Source organism: Lissotriton helveticus, chromosome 2_1 (assembly GCF_964261635.1).
Source record: "Lissotriton helveticus chromosome 2_1, aLisHel1.1, whole genome shotgun sequence".
NCBI classification, from domain to species: Eukaryota; Metazoa; Chordata; class Amphibia; order Caudata; family Salamandridae; genus Lissotriton; species Lissotriton helveticus.
Genome location: NC_136059.1, coordinates 446,790,625 through 446,818,556, shown reverse-complemented (window position 1 = coordinate 446,818,556; position 27,932 = coordinate 446,790,625).

The window sequence follows — 27,932 nt, the reverse complement described above, 5'->3', positions numbered from 1 at the left end:
GAGAAATGAGTCAATAGTTTGTTCTCCATGATGTATTGGCAGGCTCACTGGTACATTGGTGTGTGATATGTGTGACTCAGTGATTCTTGTATGACATGTACTGCATGTAGCAAATGTGCAGCATCAATGTGTATCAAGTAGCCTCACTGCTGCTCCTCCCTCCTCCCCGAGCCTATTCACTAGTGTGCGCAGCGCGGTTGCATCACTTGCACCCCTACGACACACCATCATCATGACTGTCTGCACAAAAACTATAGTTCCCAAATATAAAAAAAATATTGCTTTATTTATGTAAATTCTTATCAAACAAATATAAAAGCATGATCAAAAGCATAAATCATCTCAACAATCCCCCCAAATTTCATAAAAACAGTTTAAAAACACGAAAGAGACAATAATAGGTGATTCAATGCAAAAACATCCTAAATTATTAATTCATTAGGATCTATAATCACTGTTGGATTAATATCATCACTGTCCCAAACATATAGGGGCAGATTTATGAAGGCCTTGCGCCGCCGGTGCGTCATTTTTAACATGGGAAAAAGTGACGCACCTGCGGCGCAAGGCCTTCATAAATCTGCCCCATAGTCCCTTGAATTTAATGTAACAGAAGCGTCGACGCGTTTCGGTGAATTGTTTGCTACGCACCACCTTTATCAAGACCACAATAGTTGGATGTCTCTTTTCTTTTTGCACATTAAAAAAGATTTTTTCCAATCATCGATTAGTTTATCTGTCATCCGGTATGGTACATCATTAGCTTATTGAATTTCACTAGCAGATATCTTCAATTGCTGTATAAATTAAAAGCTATTTCGGCCTGATTATTCAAGATCCGTGCTCCACTGATGTGGGTCTCTGTTTCTTCAAACTACGGGCATCAATAATCATGGTTCACACCCCCGCTATTGCAGTGCAACGGTCCTTATTAGTATAAATCTGCAGTATAATGTGTAGTTGTGACGTGTTATTCATCCATCAAGATTCGGACGTTTAGTGCTTCATAACGTTATCAATTTGCCACGTAATATATTAAACGTATCTATTCCTTCTCAGGGTCTCCAGATACGGTAAACGTCAAAGGAATAGAAGAGTGTCACTGTTAGAATTGGGGGTCTCTGTTTGGCACAGGTGAGTACTTGTCACAAGCAGGGACCCTCTCCTCTAGTTAGGGCAAGGGACTTACAGCCAGATTCATCATTGAAAAATGGGCTCGCAAAGGGTCAGATTCTGAGAATCTGGCCCTTTGCGAGCACAATTTTTGCATTTGGGATTCATCATCCCAAATGCAAAAATCGCTAATTGCGAAATCGCATATTTGCGAGGAATTGCATTTAAGGAATCTCTATTAGAGATTCCTTAAATGCAATTCATTAACCATTTATTATTTGCGAAATCGCTATTTCTTGCCGCTATTTACCGCGAAGTCTGACTTTGTGGTAAATAGCGAAAACTTAGAAAAATGCACTTTAGTGCATTTTTCTAAGTGGTATGTTACCCACACACATGTCCTTTGGACATGTGTGTGCGCAACATCAGGCTAAATTTACATTTCAGGGGTGCTACAAGGTGTCCTTTGGACGCCCCTGGCACCCTTGAAATCGCATCCTTATTTGCGATTAGCAAATTGCTAATCGCAAATAAGGAATGACTCCCCATTCATTCCTATAGGCCTTTGGGCCTTTGCTAATCGCAAATAAGGAAGCTGTAGGAATCGCAATTAAAATTGTGATTTCTACATGAATCCCGTTTTGCAAGTCCTTAATAGCGATTCCTTAATAATTGCTATTAAGGACTCGCAAAACGGGACATTGATGAATCTAGGTGTTAGTCTTAAAAATAACCCCTGCTCACCCTCTAGGCAGTGTGGCGTAAGCAGACAAGGCTAAACTTCAGAGCGTTATGGGGTAAGCATTTATGACCACATACAGTAATTCAATGATACACCACAAATAGACACCAGCCTAGTTTTATATCAAAAATAGTTTTTCTTTATATAAGATTAAGCACAAGACCCAATAGCGTTTAAGAACAGGCCACAATACTTTTCAGATTCAAGAGTTCTTTAAAAAAATGTGTATCTCTAAGGTCCATACGATTCGCGCTGACTGTGCGCTTCTTTTGGGGCCGATCGTAGCACAAAAAGAGTCAAATGAACGTTGCGGACCCTCTGGTCCGGTGTGCACACAGTCAGGGGCGATTCTCACAGTACCTGGTAACTTGTAGATCTCGACGCAGATGATGCGGCAGGTGAAGGCATCCCAGGAGCGTGCGTGGGCTCTTCTCAGGTGCGGGCCCGGCTTGGTTAGATGCCTCGGTTTAGGGAGTCTGAGCGGGGCTGCAGGGCGAAGAGGCGGTCCGGGTCGTAGAAGCTTCACAATACGGCGCGGGATGCACGTCGTGCCTTTGAGCGGGGATGCCAATCCGAACCCAGCAGCGCCGTACGGGGCGGCCGGTACGCTTCGAGCGTACGAGCTGTACTCTTCAGTGCACGGCTGTGGGTTAGGTCTCTGGAGTGCGGCGCCAGGGGAGCCGGTACGCTTTGGACGTGCGGGGCGGATTCTCCTTGCGGGACGCTCCGGTCTTCAACTGCCAGCGGCAGGGGCGGCAAGGCGAGCAGTGCGGCTCACGGGGGGAGGGAGCAGTGGGAAGCGGGCGGCCCGGCAGTGGACAGTGCGAGCTACGTCTCGGACAGAGCGGCGTCACACAGTGCGGGGTGGCCACGGACACGGCTGCAAAGTGAACAGGGTTTTGAGTCGCACTCCGATCGCGGCTCCAGCGGCTGGGCAAGTCTGGGGCAATGTCCAGCGGCTCTTGAGGCAGGAGGAGTCCAATATTCCTGGGACTCCGTTCAGGGGGCAAGCTCACCCACAAGCCCTAGGAGATTGTTTGAAAAAGGCACAAGTAGATAAAAGTACCTTCAATCTTTTCCTCTCCTCTCGCAGCAGGGCACCCACCACAGACCAGTCTCCCAGGTCAGAGACAGTACTCCTCCCTGTAGTTTTTCCAGGTCCTTCTCGTCGGGCAGAGGTTCTTCTTGGTTCAAACAGGATCTGATTTCTTAGAAGCAAGGTTCCTATCTTTATACTGCGTTGCTTTTGTTCTTTGAGGCCAGGGGGCCTTTGCCTTGTTCCGTCCAGTTCTTGAGCACTTTGTTGTGGTGACTCTGGCTTGTCTTTTCAGTGTGTAGGGCAGAGACATCAGACGCTCCACAGGAGGTGGAGCCAGTATTGTGGTGGCAGAGCACAGCCCTATTCAGAGTCAAGGGGCACTCCTCCCACCCATCCTGGTGTAATCTTTCCATTCACCACCTGGCTGCCCAGACTGTCTCCTGGAATTCCCCAGCTCTGTCACTCACAAACCAGACAGCAGATACACATCAGAGCAGAGGTGGGCTGAAATGGTTAGGCAAGCAAATACCAACTTTCTAAAAGTGGTATTTGCAAACACAAAACATTAAAATAAACTTTGCTAAAAGATGTATATTATTATTCTGAGTTCAGGCATACCAAACTCGAATTCCTACCATGTTTCCTGAGCCTGCTAGGATTATAGTGTGTAATAATTCCAGCAACCCATTCTGGACTATGAGAACAGGTAGCCTCACAATAGTGAAAAATGAAAATGGCTGTAATTCACTATTAGGACATGCCACACACATCAGGGCTTGGGCCTACCATTGGGGTGACTCACATGAAGTAAAGGGAAGGTTTAGGGGCTGGCAAGTGTGTGCACTTGCCCAGCCAGCGTGAGTACCAGACTGCACGCAGGTTCTGCAATGGCAGACCGTAGACACTTTTTACAAGGCTGCTTCTGTGGGTGGCACAACCAGTGCTGCAGGCCCACTAGCAGCATTTGGATTTACAAGCCCTGGCACTCCTGGTGCACTTTACTGGGGTCTGACAGTAAACCAAATAAGCCAATCATGGAAACCAATCACATATACACTTTGTACAGGGAACACTTGCATTGTGGCACTGATTGGCAGTGGCACACTGCTCTGAGCAGCTAACACCAGCAAAATATATGAGGCACAGCAACAAAAAGTGGAAGGGAGACTCACGCTATGGTGCCAGGTCTAACAGTCATACGTCCAACCCCGGGAATAATTGAAAACGACACTGCTACATGTCCCAGGTACACCCCACAGCCTGCGGTGACATGTGTGCGTCAGCTGTACACAGCACAATGTCATGTGGTAAGGCCCGGGGCCCCTCATGCATACATAACAACCGCACGGACATACTTAGATAGTTTGTGGAACTGGCTACGGACACGTGTGCCCAGCACATTTTATTGCCAGTGTCCCATGTCCAGTGACGCCTCTACTGGATGGGTGTGGGGTGAGTGTAAGCCAACCCTCAATGGTCAGTTGGTGCTGGCAACAACTACAACAGTGATCAGACAATCAGAAGTTCAAAGTACAAACAGCAAGTGTCCATAACTTGAGCTGCACAGAGTGAGTGGCCCTGGATGCACTGCAGCCGCACAGGCACACCGCCACAGGACTTTGACTTGTGGTGCACTTAGGTAGGGCCACGAGAGCTGAGCGGGTCCTCGTTGATGTCCAAGGAGAATGTCGCGGAGTGTTACGGGGGACAGTGGAAGGTGTTCTTCCAGGGCATGATGCAGAGGGCAGAACCAAGCACAAACAGGCATATGGAGGAGTGGAATGCTACAGACACCTTTTTACCACCATGTCAGTATCATCTACATGATGATGTAGACATCCCCCAGGCCATAGACTCAGATGCAACCAGAGCTCTACCAGGGAGTGTCCATGAGTTCCGTGGCACAGAGTCAGTGTCACCAGAGCTGTTCCAGCGCAGTGTGGGGGAAGTATAGGTACTGGGATACAAGCTGATGGTGGCATACAGGACAAGTGTGAGGAACTTGGATAGGGCTGGCTGTGAGACTCCTCTGACTCTGGGGGTTGTTGGTTGGAAGGTACCAGTGGCCAACAAGTGCAGCACAGCCAACAGCTTTGTCTGAGGTGGGATGTTGGTTGTCCGCTGTGTTGGTAATGATGTTCAGGATGCAGGGGATGGTTGTCTTTTTGAGCCTGTTGTGGGCAATGACATTCTCTAGTGTTAAGTCTGTGAGGCTGGTGCGTTTCCTGAAAGTCCTTTGTCTTTGTATGCGCTTCCTCTGTGGTGGTCCGGGGGGGGAAACGGGGTGGTGTTGGGGGGATGGCAGGCCTGGGGGTGGTGGCGGTGGGTGTTGTGACCCTTTTGGTGCTCTGAGCTGCATGATCAGTAGCTCCATGGCATCAGTTGATCTTCAGGTGTGGCTCTGGGCTGGGCTCTCTTCTCTGGTGCAGGCTGTTGTCCGACTTTACACCAGGTCTGAGCGTTAATGTGCTGCTGCTAACATGCCTTAACACCTGTTTTGGGATCTGGCTGGTCATTGTAAATGTTGCGTAGTGGTGTTGTCGCGATGTTTTGCATGGGAACGCCTACTCTGCATCTTATTAGCGATAGTTGCCGGGGTCATCTGTGGCCATGTTTTTTGTGGCTGCTATCGGCGGTAAACTGATGATATGGGCTGTTAGCACCAGCTTGTGAATGGGGCGATACATTTATCTCAACTTTGGCTGCAATAAAGTGCCGTTAACTCTGCGATATATCCTTGAGAATGTGCCTCTTAGACTTTTGATTTAAGTTTACCTCTGTGAATACTGAAAAGTCGTGAAGTTAGACTATTGGTCTAAATTTACCTTTGTGAATATTGAAAAGTAGTAAACTTACACAAAATGTTTTGTGAATAAGGCCATGTGATTCTAGTTTCTTCTGCCTGGAATCTTAGAGCTAAGTTAAGCTATATTGTGTGTAAAAGTGAATGATTTGCTAATGTATGCATAGTTTACAGGCAGGAACTTTTGGCTTGCTTTACATCTGTGGGTATTTGTGGGAGGAACAGAAGGGTGTCATGAGAGTGGTCAGGGAAACCATCAGCAAATGTGGTGAAAACTCTGGCACAAATGTGACAATATTACGAAACAAGTACAAATGACTGTATTCTCTGAGATTCGTCAGAAAATTCTGCTAAAAGTATGGTAAATAGTGCCAACTATCCAAGTTTTGATGAGGAGAAGCAGTAGACAGAAGTGAAATTGTAGGAAAATATTCTAACCTTCGAAATAATTATGGACATATTTATAAGAGGCTTGCTTCGGGTTAGCACCATGCAATGTGGGTCTTGTGTGAGGCAAACCTCTAAAATAGATTTTTGGAGCCACGCAAAGCCACTTTGCATGGCACTCAGAGGCTTCATAAATTTGGAGTAACAATGCAACATAAATACACTGCCCTGGGAAGCCATTCCATGAGCATTACATTGGTGTTCCCAGGCAACTCCCATACAGTTTTGGAGAAAAAAGTGGTTGGTGGGAAAGTGAACTTGTTACCACTCAACCGATTTTCACAAGAGGAAATCTACACATGACTATTTGCCACTGCTATAATGTAGTTCACAAATATTTTTTAGGAGTACGATTTCCTGACCTACTTCTGTTCTTGTAAAGTTATGGAATCTGCAATACTACAAGGACTTGTACCAGGGGTGCAATATTGTGACGTTCTTTAGGAATTGGGCCACTATTTAGGTCTGGCATTTTTGTTTTTATTAAAATTCCTTCTCTCTATCTACTTGCTGGCTTCACTGTGAGTGACCGTATGCTGCTCTTTCACAGGTAACATATTGGCACACAAAGTAGTTTTGTCAGTGCCAGGAAGTACGTTAGCAATGTATCGTTTTTGAGGCACAAAATATTTTTGCTTTGGCCAATGTTTGTTATAATGATGAGGGCCCGTTTCATTGCATTTTGCTAAACGATGCTTCAAAAAAATGGTACCTGAAACTTCACAGTAGTTTAGCAAAACGTATTTTTCCGAGTTGCATTTTTTAATGAACATTTTATTTTGAAAGCAAATAATCATCAATCTTAATTTCAAGCTTTTGCATATATTTGCATCTAATCAGAGAGCATCCTGGAAGCCTTAAAGGTAACCCCATATTGTTAAACTTTGCAAACGTTTGCACACATTTCTATACTGGAACCACTGTCAATAGTGCAGTCTGAACTTAAAACATAAAACATTTCCTTAGAGCGCTCACCCTAATAACAAAAGCTTTGTATTAATGAGCCATAAATACAAGTTCTAATAGCATTTACATATGGGTACAAATATTACCTTAACTGCAGACAGTGCCCTTCCCTGATCCATAATGTGGTGCTGTAAACAGGAGGCAAAGTATTTGGGCTGCAGGGGGTTGGGCCTACAAAATAAACATGAAAACTGCTTGTCTTTGACCCCAAACAATATGTCCTGGGTGTCGGGCTATAGGAATTCTACACCCCTGCAGTTGACACTTCTGAATGAAACCTCTTATCATACACATACAACACAGAAGGAGTAACATGCTGGTACAAAAAGGAACAGATGATCTCAAAGGAGCGGAAGATTGAACTAAATAAATATGTGGATCCCATGTTGGACAAACCTTGAACACTTTCCTGAACCCACCAAAGCTCATGCTGTGATATGCATAAGTCAGTTTTAATACTAGGTATTACTTTATTGCTGGCAATTCAATTGATATGTGATCAATTACACAGATCACATATCCAGGAGAAGATCTTTCCTAAAAAGCCTGTATTCAACATGAAGACAATGCTTAATTATCTTACAACAGTCAATATATTGAAACTCTCGGATTGTTTCCTCAAGACTACCATCTGATAACTAGCCTATCTCTTTGTAGGCCGGTTAGAAATGGCCCCAGGATGGCATAATAGGTAGAGCGCCACCCACGCTCTAATGATGGTCCTTCGTGTCCCTCCCGTAGGCACTGTGCCCACCTTCAATTGGGATTGTGGCAATTCCAACCCTCGAGGGCTTCTGTCGAGGTCTCGCTCCGGTCTAATCCCCCCCGCCAGGAATGACTCCTGGTGCACAACGGCGTGACTGGGAGGCTACTCCGACTGCCTCTTCTGGACCGGGACCCCTGTGGAGACGTTCTCCCTGCCCGCTCCGGGATATCGCAAGAACACGTGTCTTTTAGGTCGGGGCGGCACTAACTCTGTCCCCCCTTGCCGTGGACGACCCCAATCGCTTAAAGTACCGCAATGCCCCCAAGAGGTTCACACTCTATGGGAGAGGCACCCGCACCATCCAAAGAAAATGGTGGGAGCCCCCTCCATGGGCGGTGTACTCACACGTTGGTGGCAGGACCCGGTCCTCATGTCTCCTGGCGGGTATCCTGAGCAGATGTCGTCCCACACTCTCTCTCTCCACTTTCACTGGTGCAGTTTCACGGGGCCTTTGCGTCCACACCACACCTTCGACGGCTGGTTCCTGCCTGACTTCCTCTCCCAGAGGGAAGCTCCGCCCACCATCAGGGGGGCTTTGCCTGACTTCTGGTTTCTCCTGCGTCTCTCCTCACTGCGCGACAGCGCCTGCCATACCAGGTTGGAGTCCCCAATCTCATGCTCCTGGCGATCAGCTGGGAAGTGCCCAGCATGCGCTTCCACTACCCCAGTGCTCCTGTAGGCGGTCTTCTCTTTGGCACACGCCCCACCCAACACCAGGCAACCACTCCCTGGCTTCCTGCAGCCGGGCCCATTTCAGCCTTGGGCCTCGGAGCGATGTCTCTGCCGGACGGGCGTAGCTTGTTCTCTTCTGTGGCTGGGTCCTGCGTCCCGAGGTTACAGCAACACACAAATGCGGGGTGGGCTCCCGCTCCGGTTTTTGGTGAAACACAGGGCTCCCTCTGGCATACAGGAGCCCTGCCCGAATGACGCTTACAACGAAGCGTTGTCTCCACTGCTCCTGGGCGAGAATGCTGGGTAGGCTCCAGCTTCTCCTGCAAACTCCACAATGCAGGGTAGGTTCACGCTTCTCAGGGACACAATTGCAGGGTGGGCACCCGCCAAACTTGCATCCAAAACGCGGGTTAGGCTCCCGCCCAAAGAGGCATGAAACAGCGGGATGGGCACCCGCTCGATCCCTGCGTCGCCAGAATTCCCTTGGGAGGCCTCTGCAGCCCAGCACTGCGGAGGCCAGGTGCTCCTCTTCTCTGGGCAAGAGTCATCAGTGTCCAGGGTGGTTCCTCGTGGCGGTTGCTCCTGGGGCCCAGTAGCAGCAAGTCACCTGGAAACACAAAGCACAACCAACTCATGGGGTCACAGCCCCTATATTTATATTATATTTCTCCTTTGTCTGGCTTGGGGGAACCAGTTCCAACTGGTTCTGGGGGGTGTTGAAGCGCTTTGTGTACAGTGCTCACATGCTCCTTTGTGAGATGAGGGCTGTGCCATCAGACACACCACAGGGGGGCAGAGACTGCATTCACATAGGCAGGCAAAGACCTCTTCAGGGTCAGGGGACTACACCTCCCACTTCTAGTAATGCAGATGTCCCATTCAGCCTAGCGCAGACTCACCCTGCCCCTCCTGGAGCCACACACACCTCACCAGCCTCTGTCACTCAAAAGCCAGACATGCAACTCATATCAGGCAGGCAGACACATAGCACACAGAAATGCCAACTTCTAAAAGTAGCATTTCTAAAATAGTTATAATAAATCTGCGCTCACCATTGCGTACCATTTATTATCACTATTCCAAATATACTAAACTTGACCATGCTGCTCCTCTTCTCTCAGGAATTACCACTGAAACACTTATCAGGGAATCCCAATGCATTCCTATGGGAGGGCAGCCTCACAATAGTGAGAAACCAAAATGGCTGTTTGCCACTACCAGGACATGTTACGTTAATGTTATTGTTAATGTTACTGCTATTTGTAAAGCGCACTGTTACCCTACGGGTGTCCTGGCGCTAAAGATTAAACGTCCTACCGAGGTCCAACCAAAAAGAGGAGGCCGATTTAGCTGGACTGGAACAGCCATGTCTTAAGGGCCTTCCTAAACTCCAGGTGGTTAGTTATGCGCCTGAGGAACAGCGGCAGATCATTCCATGCTTTAGCTGCTCCGAGCATAAAACGTTTGCCTCCCCAGTTGGATTTTCTAACCAAAGGCACCCGAACCAGTTTAGCTTCAGATAATCGCAGGGTTCTCCTCGTCACATACCAATGGAAATTCTGTCTAAGATGCAGATGGCCGAGGCCATGGAGAGATTTATGGACTATGCACAGAGCCTTGAAACTAACCCGCTTCTTAACGGGCAGCCAATGGAGTTTCTTTAATTCCGCTGAAATTGAGGCATATTTGGGTGTTTTAGTCAGTAATTTAGCTGCCACGTTCTGCAAGAGCTGAAGTATTTTCAAAGAGCCCTCCTGTATATTTAAGTAAAGACTGTTACAATAGTCCAATTTGGACATAACTAGGCCGTAACAACGGTTTTCTGACTAACTGATGGAAGGAGAGGGAGAATGTTTTTGCAGGATCGTAAAATAAAGGAGGTAGATGAAACCACTGCATTAATCTGGTCCTTCAGACAGAGTTTATTATCGATATACACTCCCAGGTTCTTTACCTTCCTCACAGGTTGAGGGAGGTGGCCCATTTTTTCCGGCCATCAACTAGGCGACCAGAAATTAGCATTGTTGCCAAATAAAACCACCTCCGTCTTACTCAAATTGAGCTTAAGACAATTTTGGTTCATCCAGCCACCTACAGCTGTTAAGCAGTCCTGGAACCGGGAGGCCGTATCATGTAGCTTGTCAGGGAGCAGCGACACTACAATTTGTGTGTCATCTGCGTATGATGTTAAATTGAACCCAAAAGATTCGATCAGAGGCGCCAATTGAGCAATATAAACGTTTAAAAGGGTAGGACTAATTGAAGATCCCTGGGGGACCCCACAAAGTAATGAAAAGGGTTTGGACGTGTACCTCCCCAGGGCAACTGCCTGGACCCTGTCCGGAAGAAAAGATTTGAGCAGCCTCCAGGCCGCCCCTTCTACCCCGATCTCTTGCAGCCTGTCCATCAGTAGGCTATGATGGACGGTGTCGAAGGCCGCAGAGAGATCCAACATTATCAGAGCAGCGTATCCTCCCTGATCTAAGCTGGTTCTGATCTCATCAGTGGATTTTAGGAGGGCAGATTCCGTACTATGCCCACCCCGGAAACCATATTGTATAGGGTTTAGGCTCTGAGAGGCTTTTAGGAATACACTAAGTTGAGTGTTCATAGTCTTTTCAATTAATTTAGCCGGTACAGAAAGTCTAGAGATAGGTCTAGAACTATTACAATCCTTGGGATCAAGATTGGTTTTTTTAATGAGGGCATTATGGATGCATTTTTCCAGGTCATGAGGAAATAGCCTTCCTCAAACATTGTGTTGAAGATAGGTGTTAAATGGAGGGCCACTGGTTCCGTTACTAATTTAAGGGTTGATAATGGGAAAGGGTCAGTAGGTGAACCCGATTTGGCCGACATGATCATTTTAGAAATTTCCTGAACTGAGACTGGAAGGAACTTATCAAATTGAACGGACGCGTGAGCTGATGAAGAAAGATCTAAAATGGCTGTAGGGTGGGGCTTTGTTGTGGAACCCGACAGCGAGACAAAAATAGTGTTCACCTTGTTATAGAAGAATTCGGCGATAGAGTCACACAGCTCTTGGCCAGCCTCAATGGGAGGGGGGGCGGGATGAGCCAATTCAGTGACTGTTTTAAACAGTTTCCTTGTCGAATTTTTCGCCTGGTCGATTTTATTTGCAAAATAAACCTGTTTATTCTTAGCTAGCAACAGTTTATATTGCACCAGGGTCTGTTTATATTCTGCTCTTGCTGTTACATTATACTCCTTTCTCCAAGCTCTCTCAGAGCTTTTGCAGACCAATTTTTGTCTCTGAGCTCTTGGGAATACCAAGGAGAGGAGGGGCGAGATCTGTTAGAGTCTCTGGGTTTACACTGAGCCAGTTTTTCCCCAGCTGATTCAAGCAAGTTATTGAACGTTATGGTTGCCATGTCAAGGTCTAAGGGCTGCATAGGTAAAGAGGAAGACAAAAGGTCCACCAGGTACTTTGTTTTTATCTTGTTCCAGGCTTTACAGTAAGAGGGCTTCATTATAGGTTTTTTAATAGACCTATGTGGTAGTGCTACACTGAACATTACCGCCTTGTGATCTGACCAGACCAGTGGGAGCAGCTCTAAAAACTCCAACTTGGTGTTGTTGGAAAAAATCCCACCCAACAAATGACCTGCTATATGAGTAGCCCCCCTAACTTTCTGTGTGAGACCAACACTGTTCATAAGATCCAACAGGCCAGAAGTCTCTGGGTCCCCGTCGCTTTCCAGATGAAAGTTAAAATCGCCTAACAATGTATATGCGTCGGAGCAAAGTTTGTTTTCGAGCATATTACATACTTGAGACAAGAATCTGTTCCTTGAACCTGGCGGCCTATAAATGAGGGTCCCTTTAAAAGAATGCTGATGCGAAAGCTGAAAACAAAATTCCAACGCTTCGCAGTCTTCCATGGTGGAATTGGCAAAGGATGCGATAAGCGACCTTAGATAAATGATTGCTAGCCCACCACCCTTTTTATGGGTTCTATTCAGGGTATGCACTGAATAATTAGGAGGGGTTGATTTTACCAGATCCGGACCAGATGCTTGATCTGTCCAGGACTCTGTAATGAAAGCAATGCTAATTTGTCGTCCTCAATTAAGGTGGCGCAATCAATACTATGTTTTACTAAGGATCTGACGTTTACCAAGGCACATTTGAACACCTTAGTATCCCCCTGCGTCTGAGTTCTACAGTTGTTAGCCAAGTCCATCCTACTAAGAATAAGGACTTCTGGTAGTTGGATTTTACAGCCCTGACAGACCAAAATGCTCTGTTGGGCCTTTATGCTGGTGATAATAGAAATACAATTCTGCTGTGGAAACGAAGTATTAAGACTATGGAGCTTACTGCTCGAATAAGGCTCCAGTCTGACAGCCTCTATGACTGAAAGGGCAGGGGGGCTAGCGCTGTGCGCAGGCTGATCGCGGACGGGCGCAGACGGGCTTGCTTTAGGGGCGCCATCGGCGCATCCGCTGCACGTTTGCGCCAGGTCTGCTTTTACGTGCAATTCGGGAGAGCGACTAGCGCGCTGACCCAGCCTCCTCCCAAGATGGAGGACACCAATGCCAATGCCCAGCAAACCCCAGAAAGTCCGGCTCCAAGCCCTGAAAGCAGAGCTACCAATAGCAGGTAAAAAGATTTAAAAAACAACGTTGCGCAAAGCGAAATAATATGCGATAATTTTTAAAAGTAAAATGCTGCCAATACAATCAAAACGGCTGAGCCTCAGGAGGACATCACACACTTAAGGTACATGTCCTACCTTTTACCTATAATGCACCCTGCCATTAGGGCTAGCTAGGGCCTACCTTAGGGGTGACTGACATGTAGTCAAAGGGGGGTCACAGACATGGCACAAACTTGAGGTGCCACGTCACAGCTTCAGTAACACTGCGCGCACAGGCCCTGCAATGTCAGAGGCCTGAGACAAGTTTGAAAGGCTACTTTGGTGGGTGGCGCAATCCACGCTGCAAGCCCACCAGTAGCATTTAATTCACCAGCCCTGGGTATATGAGATACCACTTTGCAAGGGACTGACAGGTAACTTAAATAGGCCAAACAGGTGTAGACCAATCTTACCATGTTTATCACAGAGAGTGCACACACTTTCCACTGAACAGCAGTGCTAAAGTGCCCAGAGTCCTAAAACCACCAACACCATGTAAGAACAAGCATTTGCAATGCAATGGTCTCGGCATCATTAAAGGTAGAGCTATTGGCATTGCTCATGACATTTCTTTTTTTTTCTTTAAATCATAAATAAATGGCATTGTCATTTACATTGCCAATACACAGCACTCTGCACTCAACAGCACACACCACTCTGCACCTGCACTCACTACTCTGCACGCACTACTCTGCACGCACTACTCTGCACGCACTACTCTGCACGCACTACTCTGCACGCACTACTCTGCACGCACTACTCTGCACGCACTACTCTGCATTCTGCACACTCACTCTGCACGCACTACTCTGCATTCTGCACACTCACTCTGCACGCACTACTCTGCATTCTGCACGCACTACTCTGCATTCTGCACTCACTACTCTGCATTCTGCACTCACTACTCTGCATTCTGCACTCACTACTCTGCATTCTGCACTCACTACTCTGCACTCACTACTCTGCACTCACTACTCTGCACTCACTACTCTGCACTCACTACTCTGCACTCACTACTCTGCACTCACTACTCACTACTCTGCACTCACTACTCACTACTCTGCACTCACTACTCACTACTCTGCACTCACCACTCTGCACTCACCACTCTGCACTCACCACTCTGCACTCACCACTCTGCACTCACCACTCTGCACTCACCACTCTGCACTCACCACTCTGCACTCACCACTCTGCACTCACCACTCTGCACTCTCACCACTCTGCACTCACCACTCTGCACTCTCACCACTCTGCACTCTCACCACTCTGCACTCTCACCACTCTGCACTCTCACCACTCTGCACTCTCACCACTCTGCACTCTCACCACTCTGCACTCTCACCACTCTGCACTCACCACTCTGCACTCACCACTCTGCACTCACCACTCTGCACTCACCACTCTGCACTCACCACTCTGCACTCACCACTCTGCACTCACTACTCTGCACTCACTACTCTGCACTCACTACTCACTACTCTGCACTCACTACTCACTACTCTGCACTCACTACTCACTACTCTGCACTCACTACTCACTACTCTGCACTCACTACTCACTACTCTGCATTCTGCACACTCACTCTGCACTCACTACTCTGCACTCACTACTCTGCACTCACTACTCTGCACTCACTACTCTGCACTCACTACTCTGCACTCTGCACTCACTACTCTGCACTCTGCACTCACTACTCTGCACTCACTACTCACTACTCTGCACTCACTACTCACTACTCTGCACTCACTACTCACTACTCTGCATTCTGCACACTCACTCTGCACTCACTACTCTGCACTCACTACTCTGCACTCACTACTCTGCACTCACTACTCACTACTCTGCACTCACTACTCTGCACTCACTACTCACTACTCTGCACTCACTACTCTGCACTCACTACTCTGCACTCACTACTCTGCACTCACTACTCTGCACTCACTACTCTGCACGCACTACTCTGCATCTAGCCGAGACCTAAAAACTCCACACATATTGCTTAACAAGATCCCTGCACTCCAGGCTTAACCCATTATTGATGGTACCTCCACTCAGTAAGGCTCCAACTCGGGGGAACTCCTTTCTGTCTAAGAAGCTAAAGTGTGGAATTCAATTCACTGCTCGAATAAGAAGATTGACAACCACCCCCAATTTCGAAAAGCACTTTGGACTTGCTTCTCCCCACCTCTGATAACACAAGCTACTGACCCGATACTCAAACAAACGGCAAGCGTAAATGCATGGCTGCATCTCCTCTCACACACACCGCAACCTTCCACATGTATGCGCCATGAGATAAGCCGAACCCTATTTGGAGCATGATTTCGAAACTCATGCACCTCAACCAATCTCTCCTACATAGGACTGTACCTAGGGTAGAACCAGATGTAAATGTATGTATAGGCATTTATATAGCGCACTACTTACCCGTAGGGTCCCAAGGCGCTTCGACCGCTGCGAAACCCTTCCTGGCTTCCCTGAGAGATGGTCCCTTATTGGGTATCTCCAGGGTGAGACCAGGCATCCCCGGCGGTCTGGTGGGGCCGTTAGTGAAGATGAGGCAAGCTAATGCCCAGAGTTGCCGAGTGTGATCGCTGATCAGAGTGGGCACCGAGGCGAGAGAATTATCGAGTCCGCTGACCCTGGTCCAGAAACCTGCCGCGCCGGGAATCGAACCCTGGTCCCGGGCCGTCCGAGCAGTGTACTTTGATATTCAATACACTGACTGACTCCGCTAGCCCCTCATATGTCAGGAGCCTGGTCCATAACTTTACCGATCTCACTGCACTAAATCCTTACTTAATGACGTTATTCATCCTCCAGTCCAGGCGATGAGCATTGTTCTGTAAATGAGCAGGTTCTCTGTTACATCTCAGATGTCCAATTTACATAATTCTAAAATCAGTCAGCCACCTCCTGTCAGCAGCAACAAGTACAACCACCACACACAGCGCTTCTGCACATTCTAAAGCATTTGGCGACCTTCAAATAGTGTATTTAAAGAAAATGATAAGTTCCTCTTTGGAGACTCACGGAGCTGCAGATAAAATTATTTGAGAATCCTGTTGCTGGCAATGCACCGTAAAACCCCAGTTCGCAACTATGTGTCAGGAAAAAAAACTTGAGAGACCTTACCTAATAAATATTTCACCACCAACCACGAACAAATGCAATGCAAAGCCTAGTTTTACACAGTTGCACTGGTTCAAAGTGATATGAAATGCCAGCACCTTTCGTAAACATCCTCTCTCTGGGAGAATAAACCCCAAACCACCTCCATAAATTGTCTTTAACATCTATGCATTGTTAACCGCGGCTACTTGCCGGCCCAGGCTATTGCGCTTGAATGGTCCATTAGCCACTAATATACTCAGCACAATGCCTACCTGCCTACGCACCTGTGCCTGGGGCACTGGGCAGGCGGGGGCACTGTACCCGGAAAAAGAACCCCCACCCCTATCAACTGCTACAGGACTTTTGGGGAGAGGGGAGCCGGACAGAAGGACAGCGACGCGCACCGTACCTGGGGTATGGCCGGCGGTGGTCTCAGGAGGCAGCCGCTAGCCGCTTCGAAATCCTCCGCGGTCCCCCTCACCCAAAGTCGCCCTTCAAATGTAAGGAGGCGGAGGACCCGTGCAGGACAGCACCTACTTCCGGTTTGGCCGGCAATGCTTCCGGGTCGCCGCAGGCAGCGCGGCGGCCCGCCCTGCACGGGGAAGGGAGGCAGCTTTCGAGGAGGACAGCACCTGGCCGCGAGCGCGTTCTCGTGCGCGTGGCCTTAACAAATCGGCGCGCGCGGCCAGTGCTGTCCTCCTGGGAAGCTGAGCCGTTAACAATAAGGTCTCTGGCGAGAGCGAGCTTCGCTCGCTTCTAGCCGAGACCTAAAAAAGGCTAGGAGAAAGGTAAAAAGTTTAGGGATGGCCCTGCAAAAAGGGCCAAGCCCAACAAGGCCCAATTTTTCTTTTTTGCAATTGCATACTCCATAATATAATTTGGAAACTACTGAAGACGGTCCATAAAACCATTTTTTGTTCTATGTCTAATCATCTGGATTTTATAATCCAGTGTTGCGAAACATCTCTAGGAAGATAAAAATGTAAACAAATATATGTAACTTAACAATAAATATTTTACATAATTCTCCAGTTCATGATAATGAATAGTACTGACATCCTACCTCTTTAATAAAGCCTCCCTTTTTTCCTTGCGCAAAAAGTCCTTCATATTTATGGTATCTATAGGACAGATATAAAAATAAAAGAGTTAATTATCACTCCTAAAATTATTGTTTATGTATATTGTATCGTATATATTTTCAGCCTGACCGAAAGGAATGTTAACACTGAAACAAGTATCTTGGACAATGACATGGGTCTCTATGGCCCACCTGCCCTCATCATTTGAAATCTTCTTATATTTGGATTAAATAGTACTTTTACTAGCGTTTTGGGCTACCAGTGCTTGTTACTGTGACAACGTCTGTAAATATCTCTAGAGAGACTAACTCTACAAGATAAACCAAAACCGCCACTCACATGAATTTCATATGAGGCCATATCTCTTTCTAGGTTCAACGTAATTCAGATGCATGCTCCTCATTTAATACATTGCTACAATACAATGGCATACACGAGTATCTTTAAGTAGTTTCAATGCAGGGCTACAAATTGTGACATACATGGTATTTATCTTATATGTCGCTCACAGGCTCAGCGTGCAAAGTGTTATGTGACTATTAAAAGACCCGGGGCCTCATTTATGAGGCCGTGCGTCACTTTTACGCCACCGGTGCGTCACTTTTTGTGACGCACCAGCATCGTAAATAATGTGCCTTGTTGCACCATATTTACAAAGTGACGCATCTAGGTAGATGCGTCACTTTGTAAACCCCTGCGCCACATTATACCTGCTCCAGGTATAATGTATGCAAGGGGGGCGTATTGACGCAAGGAAGGGTCTTGGAAGTGACGCAGTGACATCTATGAGATTTCACAGAGTCACTTTTAGTACGCCGTTACGTCAAAATCTTGCGCCTGCCTCACAGCAGGCGTAAGACTGACGCAGGCCCTTTCACATGGGGCTTGCCCCATGTGAAAGGGTGCATTGCTGGAGTTGCGTCACTTGTGTGACACACTCCAGCAATGCGTCACTTTTGCGCTTACAGATACGTCAGAAATACTGACGTATCTGTAACTCCTTGCGACATGATGCGTCATACATTAAATATGATGCATCATTGGTGTCGCAAGGAGTGCACAGTGAAAAGTGAAGCATCGCTGTTTTCACGCAGCGATGCGTCACTTTTCATAAATGAGGCCCCCGATTTCCATGACAGAAGCATTCTTACATGTGATGCTTGATGACCTATTTCTTCGTTGTCCCTTGCTATTCCTGTCATCCTGAGTGGATATTCTGTTTGAGTCGCGCATCTACACATGAAACATGTAGTTGTTGAAAATTTCCCTACGATAAATGGCATCCAGAAAGTAAAATCTATCAATGACATGATGGAAAGAAAGACTGTAGATCGTTTTCATCTCTATTATTGTACACGATGCGAATAAGAAAAAAAGTTTATTATCTATATAATATTGCTTTAAATTATAAGAAAAATCTAAAATCTGACAAAGTTCTCCACTATATGGTTATGTCACCATGGGAGCTAAAATAATGTAAGATAGATGATCTTGATCAGAGGAAGAGTTTGAAAACGGCTACTTGAATAGTTTTTGGGACGTACTGGTGGCGAGGGTGGCGTAGCGAGGCGCAACGGAGAGAAATGTTTTAATTTCTCCTTGTTTTTTCTTCTTTCGATGCGTGCTGCATTCTACAGCATGCATTGAAAGAGGAAAATGCCTATAGTGATTGTTTTTGTGCAGGAAGGTGCCCCTTCCTGCACATAAAACAATCTCCCCATGACGCAGGCATCCTTGCACCATGGTGCAAGGGTGTCTGCGCCGGCGCATGACAGCAGTTTTTGGGACAGCACAGGAATGCAACATATTATTGCAAATTTGTTGCATTCCTGTGCTTCGGAAGTGTTGCAGCGTGGCGTCACCAATGGTCTTTCGTTGCCGCGCTGCGGCACTTCCTTGTAAATCTGCCCCTCGGTATTCTATCATTACCCTACAATAATCTAAAAGGACAAACATCCTGATTGGGATATAAAGATTGACATAATGTTAGATCTCCCAGTGAACAGGTATGACTTTTCTCCCACTTGAAGAATATGATGTTAAATAGAGGAAGAAGAACAATGGTCCATATTGTAATTCTCCTTATATAAGGTTTCTCCTAACTTAATGATCTCAAACAGAGGGTAGGAGGGGATCTTTAAACTTTAATGCAAGGCAGTAGAAGATTACTCCAATCGTATATCAATAATGAATCACTGTTTCTGAACGAATATCCCATTGCCTGTTCTACAGTTGGTCATATCATGTAAATGCTTGACATAACTATTAACGTTCAGCCTATCAGTGGTCAATGCTTCAACACAAGCTAGCACGTTCCGCATCTATGATCACCTTTCACTAGGACTAATGCATCTATTTCTCTCTGATCAGGCTATCTAACATTTAGAGACAAAGAATGCACCAGGTTGTCGCATAAGTTTATGTTTCTCCAGAAGGCAAACAATCAATTAATCAATCATCGTTTGTATAGCGCAGCACTGTCCCCCCAAGGGGTTTCTGGGTGCTGTGGGTGCAACATTTCTGTCGAAAAAGCCAGGCCTTGAGTCTATTTCTCAAGTCCTCCGGGGAGGGTGTCATTTGAAGAAGGAGGAGAAGGTCATTCTAGGTCTTGGCAGCGATGTAGGAGAAGGAGCGGCCTCCACTGTGGCTGCGTGGATGCGGGGTGTGTGCCAGGTAAGTGAGGAAGAGCGCAGGTGCCTTGCGGGCAGATGGAATTTAAGTCGGTGATTGATGTAGGCCAGTCCTTGATCATGTACGGCTTTTTAGGCGTGCATGAGGATCTTGAACTGGCATCTTTTCCGGATGGGGAGCCAGTGGAGGTTTCATTGGTGGGGGGTGATATGGGTTCCGCTCGTTCCTGCCTGCCTGTATTGAGAGCCTGTCAGCATTTGTTACAGCGACGTATCCTGATTGCGAGGACTTGCCGCCTAGAGACGCTGTACTTCGAGGAGCTAGGAGCCCGTGTGCTGCCTTGTGTATTTCCATTGCTCTGTCCCTGTGTGAGAAGCGTCCCACGCTAGGAGCGGGAGCGGGACTGCGAGGACCAGAGGTGCTAGCGCTTGTCCATCGCGCGCACCTGGTGCCTCTTCCCGCCCCCTTTCTGCAGGCTACTTCACCTCTCGCGGCCCCCGCTCCGCGGGTGCCGCTCGTTCCTGCCTGCCTGTATTGAGAGCCTGTCAGCATTTGTTACAGCGACGTATCCTGATTGCGAGGACTTGCCGCCTAGAGACGCTGTACTTCGAGGAGCTAGGAGCCCGTGTGCTGTCTTGTGTATTTCCATTGCTCTGTCCCTGTGTGAGAAGCGTCCCACGCTAGGAGCGGGAGCGGGACTGCGAGGACCAGAGGTGCTAGCGCTTGTCCATCGCGCGCACCTGGTGCCTCTTCCCGCCCCCTTTCTGCAGGCTACTTCACCTCTCGCGGCCCCCGCTCCGCGGGTGCCGCTCGTTCCTGCCTGCCTGTATTGAGAGCCTGTCAGCATTTGTTACAGCGACGTATCCTGATTGCGAGGACTTGCCGCCTAGAGACGCTGTACTTCGAGGAGCTAGGAGCCCGTGTGCTGCCTTGTGTATTTCCATTGCTCTGTCCCTGTGTGAGAAGCGTCCCACGCTAGGAGCGGGAGCGGGACTGCGAGGACCAGAGGTGCTAGCGCTTGTCCATCGCGCGCACCTGGTGCCTCTTCCCGCCCCCTTTCTGCAGGCTACTTCACCTCTCGCGGCCCCCGCTCCGCGGGTGCCGCTCGTTCCTGCCTGCCTGTATTGAGAGCCTGTCAGCATTTGTTACAGCGACGTATCCTGATTGCGAGGACTTGCCGCCTAGAGACGCTGTACTTCGAGGAGCTAGGAGCCCGTGTGCTGCCTTGTGTATTTCCATTGCTCTGTCCCTGTGTGAGAAGCGTCCCACGCTAGGAGCGGGAGCGGGACTGCGAGGACCAGAGGTGCTAGCGCTTGTCCATCGCGCGCACCTGGTGCCTCTTCCCGCCCCCTTTCTGCAGGCTACTTCACCTCTCGCGGCCCCCGCTCCGCGGGTGCCGCTCGTTCCTGCCTGCCTGTATTGAGAGCCTGTCAGCATTTGTTACAGCGACGTATCCTGATTGCGAGGACTTGCCGCCTAGAGACGCTGTACTTCGAGGAGCTAGGAGCCCGTGTGCTGCCTTGTGTATTTCCATTGCTCTGTCCCTGTGTGAGAAGCGTCCCACGCTAGGAGCGGGAGCGGGACTGCGAGGACCAGAGGTGCTAGCGCTTGTCCATCGCGCGCACCTGGTGCCTCTTCCCGCCCCCTTTCTGCAGGCTACTTCACCTCTCGCGGCCCCCGCTCCGCGGGTGCCGCTCGTTCCTGCCTGCCTGTATTGAGAGCCTGTCAGCATTTGTTACAGCGACGTATCCTGATTGCGAGGACTTGCCGCCTAGAGACGCTGTACTTCGAGGAGCTAGGAGCCCGTGTGCTGCCTTGTGTATTTCCATTGCTCTGTCCCTGTGTGAGAAGCGTCCCACGCTAGGAGCGGGAGCGGGACTGCGAGGACCAGAGGTGCTAGCGCTTGTCCATCGCGCGCACCTGGTGCCTCTTCCCGCCCCCTTTTCCCTCCTATAAGAACTAACTGGTATACGCGAACGCGGGACGCGCGCGGACGAAGACCGGACTAAGAGCGGGCCCTCTGTGGCCCTCAGTGGGCTGAAGTAGGCTGGGCTGGGCCCACTCTCTAATTTTTTATTTTATTATATTATATTTGGTTATTGCGTTGATTGTTTGTCATAGTAGGCAATTACTGTTTATTTAGTGATTCTATACATGCCTCTCATTGTTCGCCTGAGCGAATAGTTAGTATCCATTTTTATCTGTACATTACTTGCGTATTTATATTGTATATTATCTTTTTTACAGTTTGATCTTAGTTGTAGTATGACTGCCAAAAAGTTGAGATCTGGAAGAGTGTTGGGGGGAAGATCTACAGCTAAGACCAGATCAAACCCCCTTCGAAATAAGAATATTGCAACGATTCAGTTGAAAGGTCAAACCCAGATTTTTCAGCTTTGGGAGAAAGCGTTGGATGGTATTCCTCAGGAAAACATCGCACCTGATAAGAGCATCTCCCTGGTCTCAACCCCTATTCCATCTTTGGCTAGTCAACCGAAGGAGGTAGAACTGGGATCTCCCGGTCCTAGCGCATGTATTTCTGGGGGTTTTCCACCTATCACGTCTGTATCTCAGGAGAATGAGAAATGTTTAATCTCTAGCCCAGTTAATCCCAGAAACTCTAAGACTGTATTAACTTTTGATGATGTTTTGCACAATGGGTCTTTGTCCATCTCTAAGTCTAGGGTGGATATAAATGAAGATTCACAGTCCCTGATTATTGACCCTGTGTTGTGCAAACGTTATTTGGTTGACGTCCCTAGGGCATTATCAGATGTTGTAAAGTCCCCTATGGGCGCTACTCCTTCTGGCCTCCACCTTTTTAGCAGTACTCCTTCTCCCAATTCACTAGATCCCTCATTTAAAACAAACATGTCTTCAAGTCCATTGCTCAATATAACTGGGATTGAGGTTATTAATGATCCTAGTTTGAAATATTCCGAGAAACCCATTTCTGAATTTTTACTTTCATTGGAACAGTTGCTATCCTCAATTCTCACGTTACTTAATAAATTCGTGGGTAGCTCGGATTGCGTATTGGACTCTGTTACTCAAATTTTAAAGGCTTTATTACGTAAGACCTGTGAAAGGAGCTGTGGCCCAGACTCTTCCACGTTAACACCTCCTAATAATGTTCGGACTAATACACCTTGTTTGTTGAGTGAGAATATGCCGGTGGCTCCGGTAGTGAAGGACGCGTGTCCCACGTTGAAATCTTCTGCTTATAATTGTATAAGCGATTCCATTCTAGGTATTGTTGCTGAGGAAAATAATTTGGTCATTCCCAATGCTATTGCCGAAGTGGCATTATATCCTATTTTCGATCTTGAACCTAAGGGGTTGGAATTGGAGGAAAAAGCTGATAATCATGTAAAACCTAAGGGGGGGAAAAAGAGGAAGTCTCTTCGCAGATTTAAAAAAAGGAGACAGAGACAAATTCTCTTCGAGAATCCCAAAGTTTCCTTCAAGTCCCCCTCTGTTGAGGTTGAAGACGATAAGAACAAGAACAAGGATAAGATATTTTTGAAGCTTGATCCAATTAGGCCATCCTCTGATTTCTTGGGGCTCTCCGTTAATTCTGATGATATTATTATGAATTGTTCAAAATCAAATCTAACAGATCAGGGTCTAGGAACAGAAAAATCTATGACCCTTCGTTTAGTCGAAGAAGAAAGATGTTCTGCCTTGGTGGCTCCCACTTCTTTAAATCCTTCTGCACCCTCTTTCCGTACTCGGTTAGAGGGGGCAATTGGGGGCCAAAATACGGCTCATAAAGTCACGGAACTCCGTACTGATTCTTTGATTTTGGATTTTGTCCCATTATTCGATATCGATTTAAGTTTGAACAGATCTTTTCTGTTGAATTGTTGTAAGGATATCGAGGGACTAAATTTAATTAAATCTAGCGACATTGACTTAGTAACACTATTGGGATCTGGACCCACGTCTTTAACTAGGGTAAGGTTCTATTCAAATCTGATAGTGAATCTAATACTAAATAAAGCTGAACTTTTCCAGAGCCAGGGGATTGATGTGGTACCATTTATAGCTACTAGTGGTGACAATCTCATTGCGAATGGTCCTCTTAGGGGATTGAGTTCGGTTGGTCTTTCTCAACCTTTTGATGACTTAAAAATTCGAGTGTCAAAATCAAAAAGGATAGTAACGCATCCTATTCCTTCCCCTAAAACAATAAACAGAGGCTTACCTGAGAATGACCAGCAATGGAATTGGTTAACCGGTGCCCTGGTGACTAAGGTGACGGATAACCCTAGACTGTTCTCTCACCTTTAGCAGTAATTTTTCTGTCATCTCCTGGAATGCAGCTGGCATTAATAATAATCCGGAAAAATTATCATATCTTTTTTCCTTGAATGCTAATATCATTTGCATCCAGGAAACTTGGTGTATTGATAAATTGAACATAGTGAAGGATTATTATGTATTGGAGGTGGCGGCAACCCCCTCTAGTAGAGGACATGCAAAGGGGGGAATTGCCTGCCTTTTATCAAATACAATTATGTGGAGTTTCTCTCACTATATCGATCCCAGTAACCTTTTCCAGGCTGTGACCCTCTCTAATTTAGATAAAATTGGAGAGAGACACCCTCTTGTTATAATAAATGCCTATATTCCGCCTGGTGATCTTTTTAACACTTTGATGAAGCAAATTTTCATTTTTATTAGACAAATAAAAAAAACAGTCCCTCTCTCTAATTTTTTGTTAGTTGGCGACTTAAATTGTAAAGTGTCCAATTATAGTCTTGAATTATTCAGGAATAAAGAAAAAGAGGAGGTCTTATTGATACCCCAAATCATTTTTCCAGATAATATAAAAACAAATAAACGGGGCAAATTGCTGCTGGAGGAACTATATAGTACGGAGGGAGTCATAGTTAATGGTAGGCTCCCTTCTGATGTCCCTGCAAACTATACTCACAGCTCCTTCAACAGCAAATCAATTTTAGACTATATAATTGTTGACCAACCTTTTTTCTCTTTGTTAAGGGATTTGGTGGTCATGGACACTAGCCTTAGTGACCATAATGTTATTGTACTAACGCTCTCTCTAGAGCCACCCAATTCTGATACCTGGGTGTTGGACAGAGAGGTGGTCACCTTTCAAAAAACAGGTAGATGCTTCTGGGATTATAAAGCCATGAAGGATTTAGAACCTCTCCTTGAAAAAACTGTGTCCGATTTAAATAATTGGCAGGGGGTGGAAGAGAGCTCTTTTGATGTTTTCATAAAGGAGGTCATCTCCGCAGTTAAAAAATCGAACCTAATTAGGAAAAAAAATTCCCTCCCAAAAGCGGTTGTTTCCCTCAATAAGGAAATAAACAAACTGGTGAGGGAACAATATTTAGGTGGTGCAGTAGAAAGATCCCAGAAAATATCTCTTCTCAAAAGGAGGAGGTGCAGGTTAAAGAAAAAAATGAAAAGAGAAAAAGAGGACCTGTTATGGATTGGATTGCGTGAAGCCGCCGTCCATGGGAACTCTAGACAATTCTGGACCCTTATTGGGGAGGGATGTGGTTCTAGAGTGCGCCCATCTCCAATCCCTATCTCCGAACAAACCTGGGTCAACTACATTTTAAGTCTGTATGCAAAAAATGATCGGCAGGTGAAACTTAGGGGAATTGAGGAAAATACCACCCTTATAACTGAATACCCCTCAGAATTATCCATAGAATTAGCTATAAGAGACATGCGTTCTTCAGGTGCCATGGGCCCTGATGAACTCCCGATATCAGTCTTAAAACAAAATCCAGTAGCTTGGAGTAAAATCCTATTTCCTCTCTTTAGGATTTGTTACCTTAAAAAATATATTCCTGCATCCTGGAAGGGGAGCATTTTGGTTCCGTTGTTTAAAAAAGGTGATAAGAACTTGCCTATCAATTATCGCCAAATAGCTCTTCTAGACGCTATCGGGAAAGTGTTTTGTAAATGTCTATTATCGCTGATTAATGATTGGGTGGAGTTAAATCAAATCCTTCCCTTAGAACAAGTAGGTTTCCGTAAGGGCCACGGAACGTTGGACAATCTTTCCGCTCTTCAGTCTATTACTGACAAATATATAGGGGTACGTGGCGGAAGAGTTTACGTGGCCTTTATTGACTTCTCCACAGCATTTGACAAGGTTGACCGTCCACTGCTGTGGAGAAAGCTCTCGGTCTTGGGAATGCCGCCATATCTATTAGATATGATTCAGTTGTTGCACACAGACACCTGGTGCCAGGTGTTGCAAGGAGGTGACAGGGGGCTCTCTAAGATCATTCCTTCATGTAATGGTCTTAAGCAAGGTTGTTTGCTTGCTCCGCTACTCTTTTCGTTATATATTGCTGATTTACCCGCTTCTCTCTCCTTGTGTGATGGGATAGCCCCAATACTGGGCGGAAAACATATCTCATGTATGCTATATGCGGATGACATCATAATAATGGATCTTATGCCCAAAGGTCTTGCTAAACGCCTCCTCGCTTTACATCAGTATGCAGTTGTTCATTTCCTAAAAATTAATGCAAGTAAGAGTAAAATTATGTGCATCACAGGCCGGAAAAAACATAAATTTAAGAATTTCACCTGGTCTGTGGGAAATGACAAACTGGAGGTTGTAAAGAATTATGTTTTTCTTGGAAAAGTAATTTGTGATAATTTAAGTGCCAAACCCCACACCGATAATAGTGTCCGTAAGGCATTAGCCCAAGGAAGAAGTTTAAATTCATTATATTCGGCACTGGGAAAAAGGCATTTTTCGCATTTACTGGAGGTCTTTAGGGCAAAGGTCCCATCCACCCTTCTATATGGCTTAGAATTAATTGATCTTAAGCACTGGGATTTTTTAAATAAGGTGGAGGGGAAATTGCTAAGAAGTATTACTTCAGTCAGTTCTGCCTGCTCCGTGGCAGCTTGCAGACTTGAGTTCGGTCTGCGCAGCAGCTGGGTGCAGGGCTTGGCAGCTGTGGTGCGCTGGGTCGCAAGTATAGCCAGAGGAGAAGAGGGGACCATGAGGTTCCTTTTAAGGACTGAACTATTGGGAGGTTTAGGGGAACACTCCTTGATAGTCAGCAATTTTAGAAAGGCCGTATCCCTCCTGCAGTTGGATGAGAGTACTCTCTTCTCTTTATCTGCATCCCAGTTAAAGTCTGTCCTGAAGGAAGCCACTTGGGACCTTAGTTACAGATTAGACTTTACTGCTATTTCTGATAAGAAGGGTGTTAATCTACTTACTGATTCATTTGCAAGAAAATCCGCCCAACCTTATGTTACTTGGAACTTACCCCATAGTATTAGGAGATTTTGGTTTTTACTGAGACAAGATTTGTTACCCCTAAACAATCTTTTGTCTAAATGGCACGGAGTATCTGCAACATGCAATTTTTGTCATCAATCTTTTCAAGATCGAATACATGTACTTCTGATATGCCCAGTGCTGCGCCCCTATCGCAGCAAGTGGCTAAGATATATATGTTTGCAAATGGGTATTCTAAATGTGAATTCCTTTATGTGTGCTTTATATAATCCCCCTAATGAGAGATTCTGTTATTATATTTTTAACTTTTTTAAATGTTTTTTAGAAATCTTTTGAAGATCGGCATGCTTATTAATGTGTCACTTTGTGTTCTAGTAATTGTAACTACTATGATTCGTTTATTTTTTGTGAAATGATTCTCTTTATATTGTATTTTTCCTTTATGTGGACCTCTAAGGAGTTCCAAATCATAATAAAATTTGAATTGAATATGGGTTCATTGGAAGGTCATGGATGAGTCTGGATGCCAACATCTGTATGGTCTGGAATCTTTTGAGGAGCTGGGTGGAGATGCCTGTATGGAGAGTGTTGCCATAGTCATGGTGACTGGTGACAAGTGCCTGGGTGTTGATCTTTCTTGTG